The sequence below is a fragment of the Loxodonta africana genome, chromosome 9 (genome assembly GCF_030014295.1).
Source record: "Loxodonta africana isolate mLoxAfr1 chromosome 9, mLoxAfr1.hap2, whole genome shotgun sequence".
Classification (NCBI taxonomy): Eukaryota; Metazoa; Chordata; class Mammalia; order Proboscidea; family Elephantidae; genus Loxodonta; species Loxodonta africana.
In genome coordinates this window covers 5,079,971-5,087,416 of record NC_087350.1, presented here as the reverse complement: position 1 = coordinate 5,087,416, position 7,446 = coordinate 5,079,971, and the positions used below count along the sequence as shown (strand labels likewise).

Genomic DNA, 7,446 nt, shown 5'->3' with positions numbered 1-7,446 from the left:
TAGTACCGGTGTAAGGTCTTCTCTGAATGTTTGGTAGAATTCTCCAGTGAAGCCGTCTGGGCAGGGCTTTTTGTTGTGAGCTTTTTCAAATTACCTTTTCAATCCCTTCTCTTGTTATGGCTCTATTCAGATTTACAGCATCATTTCATGTTAGTTTGGGTAGGTAGTGTGTTTCTAGAAATTTGTCCATTTCCTCTAGGTTTTCAAATTTGTTTGAGTATAGTTTTTCATAATACTTTGTTGTAATTCTTTTTATTTCAGTTGGTTCTGTTGTAGTGTCCCCCATTTCATTTCTTATTTGCATCCTCTCCTTCTGTGTCCCTTTCTTTTGTCAAATTGGCCAGTGTTTTGTTGATCTTTTCGAAGAACCAACTTTTGGTTTTGTTGATTTTCTATTCTCTATTTCATTTTTTTTTTATTTCATTTATTTCTGCTCTGATCTTTGTTATTTCCTTTCTTCTGGTGGCTGTGGGCTTTTTTTTTTTTTCTGTTCTTTTTCTGTTTGAGTTGTGTACCTAATATTTTGAATTTGTCCATTTCTTCTTTTTTAATGTGTGCCAAAAGGCAAACCCAAACCCGTCACCATCAAGTGGATTTTGACTTGTAGCAACTCTATAGGACAGAGTAGAACTACTCCCTATAGGCTCCAAGGAGCACCTGGTGGATTCGACCTGCTGACCTTTTTGTTAACAGTTGTAGCACTTAAACCCAGTGCCGTTGAGTCGATTCTGACTCATAGTAGCACTTAATCACCTATAAATTGATTTCTGAGGACTGCGTTTGCTGTATCCCAAAGGTTTTGGTATGATGTGTTTTTGTTCTTGTTAGAGTTTAGAAATTTTTTTATTGCATCTCTGATTTCTTCTATTACCCAGTGGTTCAAAAAAAAAAAAAAAAAGTGGTGTTTAAGCAGGGTGTTATTCAGTTTCCACGCAATTGAATGTTTTTTTCCTTGCTCTTCCTGTTGTTAATTTCTACCTTGATGGCATTGTGGTCAGAGAAGATACTTTACATTATCTCAATGTTTTGGATTTTGTTGGGGATTGCTCTGTGACCTAAGATATGGTCTATTCTGGAGAACATTCCATGTGCGTTGGAAAAGAAAGTGTACTTTGCAGCTGTTGGTTGGAGTGTTCCATATATGTCTATGAGGTAAAGTTGGCTGATTGTGCTCTTTAGCTCTTCTGTACCTTTGCTGAGTTTCTTTCTAGATGTTTGTCCTTTACAGACAGTGATGTGTTGAAATCTCCTACTATTATTGTGGAACTGTCAATTTCTCTTTTCAGTGCTGATAGAGTTTGTTTTACGTATTTTGTAGCCCTGTCATTGTGTGCGTAGATGTTTAGTATGGTTATGTCTTCATGACGGATTGTCCCTTTAATCATTATATGGAGTCCTTCTTTGTCTTTTATGGTAGATTTTGTTTTAAAGTCTATTTCATCTGAGATTAGTATTGCCACTCTTGCTCTTTTTTGGTAGCTGTTTGCTTGATATATTTTTTCCATTCTTTGATTTTGAATAAGTTTATGTCTTTGTTCCTAAGGTGTGTCTTTTGCAGACAGAATATTGATGGATCATTTTTTAATCCATTCTGTACTCTTTGTCTCTGGGTGCATTTAGGCTATTTACATTCAGTGTAATTATTGATAGGTATGCGTTTATTGCTGTAATTTTGTAGTGTTCTTTTGTGGTGCTGACATTTTCTTTGTTTCTCTTACTCTCCTGTGCTGAATACCTTTTGTGTGTGGATTTTTAAAATAATTTCTTTGTTTTTGTAGATTTTGTTTTTATTGAGACTTTATGTTTTTCTTTTTATTTTGATGAGTAGATTTGTTAACTTTCTTTGTGGTTACCTTGAAATTTACCCTTATCTTCCAAGATTTGAACCAGTCTATTACTACTTCATATTGCCTTGCCTTCTTCTCCATTATTAAGTTCTATACCTACACTATTTATTCTCTTTCATGTTCTAAAGTTGTCATCACTTACAGATTAAACTCTTTGGTTCCCTGTTGTAATTCTTTTGGTTTTGGATATTCTTTGAGAGTTCATTTCCTAGGTTGGTGTCCGACTGCTACAATCTTGCATCCTAGATTCAGGCTGTGTTCTGATGTTGTTTGTTCTCAAACTGAAGGACCCCCTTTAATAATTCTTGTAAGTTTTGCTTGGTTTTTACATATTCCCTTAATTTCTGTTCTTCTAGAAACGTTCTAGTTTCACCATGACATTCGAACAAGAATTTTGCAGGATATATTATTCTTGGTTGGTATTTTTTTTTTTTTTCTTTCAGGATTTGTATGTGTCATCCCATTGCCTTCTTTCCTGCATGGTTTCTGCAGAATAATCAGACTATAGTCTTACTATTTCCCCTCTGTATGTGACTTTTCATTTTTCTCAAGCTGCTCTCAGTATTCTTTCTTTGTCTTTGGTTTTAGTAAGTGTGATTATGATATGCCTTTGTGATTTTGTTTTGGAGTCTATCGTATGTAAGCTTCTTGGATGGTCAGCTTTTCATTTTTTATGATATTAGGGAAGTTTTCTGTCAGCAATTCTTCAATGATCCTGTCTGTGTTTTCTGTTTTCTCCCTCTCTTCTGGAACTGCGATTACTCACAAATTTTTGCTTTTGATTGTATCACACATAATTCTCAGGGTTTCTTCATTTTTCTTCATTCTTCTAATTTTCCTCAAAGTTGTATCCAAGTTTTTGTCTTCCATTGTTTCAAACCTGCTCCTCAGCCCTTCTATGACACTGTCCATTTCTGAAATCTTGTTGTTTATCTTTTGGATTTCTAATGGTCATTTTTGTATGATTTATCATTGTGAATTTATTTTGGCATTTTGTTCCTTATTATTTTCCTCAATTCTTCCATTTTTTGTCTGTATTTTCCATGGATTTGTTTTCCTTTTCCACGAATTTGTCTATTTTCTCCTCATTTTTGTCTGCTTTTTGCTTCAACTGTTGGATAGCTCTGAATAGTAGAGGTTTGAATTCCCTGTCAGGTAGTTCTAGTGCCTTTTCTTCTACTGGAAAGTAACCTGGTTTTTATTTTTTTGGATGCCTACTGGAACCATCCTGTCCTGTTTATTTTATTTTTTTTGTTTATGTGTTTTGATATTGTCTGCTGTGTTCAGGACATTCAGTAGTTATTTTCTTTGTTAATGATTGTAGATTTGTTTGTTTCATCCTGCATTTTTGTTTTATTTGGTTATGTCTGAGCAGGCAGACTGCATGTTCTTCGTTGTTTTCTCCTCTGCGGGCATGATAATTTTCACCTCCTTTCCAAGGTACAGGGTCAGTAGCTTAGCTATGATTCAGCAGGGCAGATTCAGCCAAATGGGAGGGGCTGGGATGGGTTGTTTGTGGCACATACTAGGGCTGACAGGGCAGGCTGGGAATCAGTGCAGGGCAGTTTCCGGTAGGCCATGCCTGTATTGCTCAAGGATGTGATGCTCAGTGTACCATGAAGGTAGGACGGAAGGAGGAGGGGGTTGTGATGTGTCAATCTAAGGTGGGTATAGGAAAGAAAAGAGAGAGGAGAGAGAAACAAGAGCCAAAAAACAAACAAACAAAAAGGAGTGCTAAAGGAGCTTGCCGTTGAAGTGGAGAGACAGAAAACTGAGAAATGGAGGAAAAAAGGAGAAAAGAAAAATAAAATAAATAAAAATTAGAAAAAAAGAAAAGCCCCCATAGATTCCACTGGTGTGGCTCCAAAGACCGGGAAGTGGCTCTCAGGTTGTGCAGCACAGCCTGGCTAGAAATGGCTCTCAAGCCACAAAAAGAAGTAGAAACCAAACCAAACCAAACCAAACAGAAGAAAATGCCCTCAGGGATCACCCAGCATGGCTCCAGGTAACAGGGAAGTGGCTTCCAAGCCAGACAGTATAGCCCAGGTAGAAGGGACTCCCGAGCCTTGAAAAGAAAAAAACAAAACAAAAAAAGGCTCCGGGGATCCCACTAGCATGGTGGCATGGTCCTGGCAAGCAGTTTCTCAGCTGAGTGATACTTCACAGTCTTTCAAAAAGAAGCAAAGCTGGCACATGGAGCCAGGAGTTTGAGAGAAAGGAGGGTGCGGTGGTGAGAGGCAGGGAGGAAACTAAAGAAGCTGAAAAAAGCAACACCAGCAACAAACAAGCGGCAGTGAAGGAACTGGCCAGTGTGGGCAGGGTGAATCCAAGTGGCATGGGGCTGGAGCTGGTGCCTCCCAGACAAGAGACTGTGGCTGGCAGGTAGCGGCAGAGGTAGAGAAGGAGGGAGAAGGGTGGGGGCTAGGAAAGTGTAGGGGCTAGGAAAGCATGTATAGCTGGTTACCAAGTGCTCTGTTTAGCTTTGTGAAGCTGTTTTCCTGTATTCCCTGCCTGCCAATCTGCAACAGGAGTCCAAGATGGCCAATCTGTGATTCAAAAGCTGATAGAGAACCTCTGCTCATATCTCTCTGTGCTCTCCGTTCTCTGTCAGTTTCTTATTCCATTCGGTGCTTGGCTGAGTTCTTTATCTCTTCATTTGACACTTAGGGTTCCAGGATTGATGTTTGTCTCTGTTTTACTTAGTTTTTTGAGTCTTTCCTGTGGAGGGACGGAATGGTGCTTGCTTCTGTCTATAGTGCCATGTTGCCTCCGCCTCTGATTTAGTCTTTTTGCTTGTTATGAGCCTGTTTAGGTTTTTTACTTACTTAGTTTAGGTCGGTTATGTGTGTTTTCTCCTTTTTTAAATAAGATATAGCATTGTGACTCTAATCCTAGTTTAAAAATGGAATTCATGAAAAGTTCAAATAATGGATGGAGAGAAGGGAAGATAGTATAAGCACAATAGATATGTATTTTTTTCCTGATCATAGCCCTGCCATTCAAAAATATAGACTATAGTGAAATTGGAGACAATATTGTTGAAATATATTAGCACTTTCTCTTTGCATTTATATGTACTGACCTCCTCCTTAGTCTACCAAAGGCATTTGTTTGTTTAGGGTTATCTAGGTTTTTTTTTTTTAGGTTCGTACCATATAAAAAGAAAGATTCAATATTCTAACTTTCAGTCTAACTTGCAGAAGAGGATTTTCAGATCTACAACAAGACATTAGTTTTTTTAAGCCAAGGCATTTTTCTTTTTTTTTTTTTAAGTTTCCATTAAGAGTCAGGTCTGAACAATGTGACATTCAAGTTTAGTATTAAGGGCTGGAGAGAGAAAGATATGACATAAAGCATAACTTATTCTTTCAAGTCTCAGTCAAGTGGGAGAGAGGGAGAAAGAAGCAGGCAAAGAAACAAATGTGTCTTGTTATCCTTTCATTAAATGAAATCGTGGAGGAGACAGGGTAGATAGTTTGAAGAGAAAGATAAAAACAAAGAAACTTGGAATCCCAGGAGGAGCTGATCATTCCAATATGCAGTTATGTGGGAATGCAATGGGGCAACATTAGTGAAGAAAGATGGGTAGATGATGGAGCCTCAAGTAGTGTTCTTGCCTCCTTTGGACTTACATGTATCTTAGAAGGGCTCCCGAAGTCCCTGTGTGCTCCAGAGAGGTGGTGTAGAAGGGCTGAGGGAACTTGTGGGTAGGTAGATGCCAGAGGCTAGGCAATGATTTTCAAGTATGCTAGGGCATTTGCAACTACTGCAAATGGCTGGAACCATGGACTGCACAACACCCCACATAATCAGAGATGTTCAGCCATACTACAGCAGACAGGAGTGCATGGACCAAATAGACAAGGCACCCACAAAGAGAAACCAGGTGGAGTTTCAAGGACATCAGACCTGATACCCTATCGCTCCTACCACTAGGAGGCCTTCAAAGGTTTATATGTACTGAGCTACTATATTGGAGAGGAGAAAGGAGAAGGAGGGAAATGTGAAAGTAAGAGCACTTTCTCCAAGTAGACCATATCCCAAAATGAGATCAATTCCATTTAAAGAGACAGTACTATTTTAAGTTTACAAATGTAATGTCTGAGTGAAGTAGAGTCTGTTGGTGTCCTGTACATATCCTCCCAGGTCTTATTCCACATGTTGTGGGCATTCTCTCCTGGCTTGAGTCCACCCTGACCAAATGCAGAGCGGGCTGGAAGTGTCAGCAAATCAATACCCTGTGGGAGCAGCCCTCGGCTGGTGACAGAGGTAGGTGTATTAATACCCTACTCCGTCCCCTCTCATGTCTGAGGGCATGTGCTCCCAAGTAACTGTAGTTACCTGCAGTGCCTTCCCTTCTCAACTTCTTGGGGATGCCTCTCAAATGATATATTTGCATTCACATTTTGGTTTCTGGGTCTTTTTCTGGGGAACCTAAACTAAAGTGATTAGTCTCCATCTCTCTTTTACTTAGTGAGATGGGAGCCATGAGGAAGATTGTTTTTGTAACTTCCTTGAGTCATCTTCAACTCATGGTGATCCCATGCACAACAGAACAAAATGTTGCCCAGTACACTGCCATCTTCCTAATCATTGGTATTGATGTAGGGAAAATATATTTTCTTTAGTGTTTTAGTATTGAAGTAGATAGAATATATTTTGTAGCGTTTTAGTACAGCCGTATGGGCTGTGATTAATCTCTAGTCTTTGAAACGTAGTTACTTGCTCTAGAATCAGTCTCACAACTGTTCCTTTGTAGAAAAATAAGGTAATCAATTTTTTTTAATTGATTAAACTATGCTCTTCTCCCAGGGGGCAGAACAATGAGTGATACCATCAGGATGGAGGTAGTTGAACAAAACTCAGATCCATCTTGTGAATGAAACCAGGATGGCATCAAGAGACCTGCAAGACTTTAATAATAGGTCACTTCATCATTGAGTCCACCTCAAAGAAGAACCAACATTCCTGGAAATCTCTAAACTCTGACCTCCTCCCTATAAAAAGCTTTAGTTAGCCCTTTTGAGTCAGGCAGAATTTAGGAGGGGCCTATCCCTTCTGTCTCTTGAGTACCGGTATTCAATAAAGCCCTCTTGCTGCTTACCTCCTCCTGTCTCAGTATTGGCTTTGCAGCAGATGGCTTGAATCCATGGTTTGTAGTTAACAGTATGTCCACTGTCGTGGCCACTGTGTAGTGCCTTCCAACCTAGGGTGCTCATCTTCCAGCGTTATATTGGACAACGTTCTGTTGTGATCCATAGGGTTTTCGCTGACTAATTTTTAGAAGTAGATCACCAGGCCTTTCTTCCCAGTCTGTCTTAATCTGGAAGTTCCTCTGAAACCTGTCTACCATGGATGCCCCAGCTGGTATTAGAAATACTGGTGGCACAATTTACAGCATCACAACAACACACAAGCCACCACAATATGACAAACTGCAGATGGGAGGTGGATGAGATTAGATATATTTTAAAAAGCTGCATATCCAAGGTAATAAGAGTAAATTTTTATGCTGTCTTAATAATAACCACATTTAAGGCAATTAAAAAAAAATTCTAGAAGTACCACTCACAACAATTCATTTGCAACATTCACAGCA

General features: G+C 39.1%; 1 long non-coding RNA gene across 1 annotated transcript; it reads left to right on the top strand.

The window, feature by feature from the left end:
• The first annotated feature begins 914 nt into the window (after positions 1 to 914).
• Positions 915 to 7,165, top strand: LOC135232411 (uncharacterized). Its single transcript, XR_010322915.1, has 3 exons — positions 915 to 1,152; positions 5,994 to 6,116; positions 6,660 to 7,165. It is a non-coding gene; the product is annotated as an uncharacterized LOC135232411 (long non-coding RNA).
• The last annotated feature ends 281 nt before the right edge of the window (positions 7,166 to 7,446 follow it).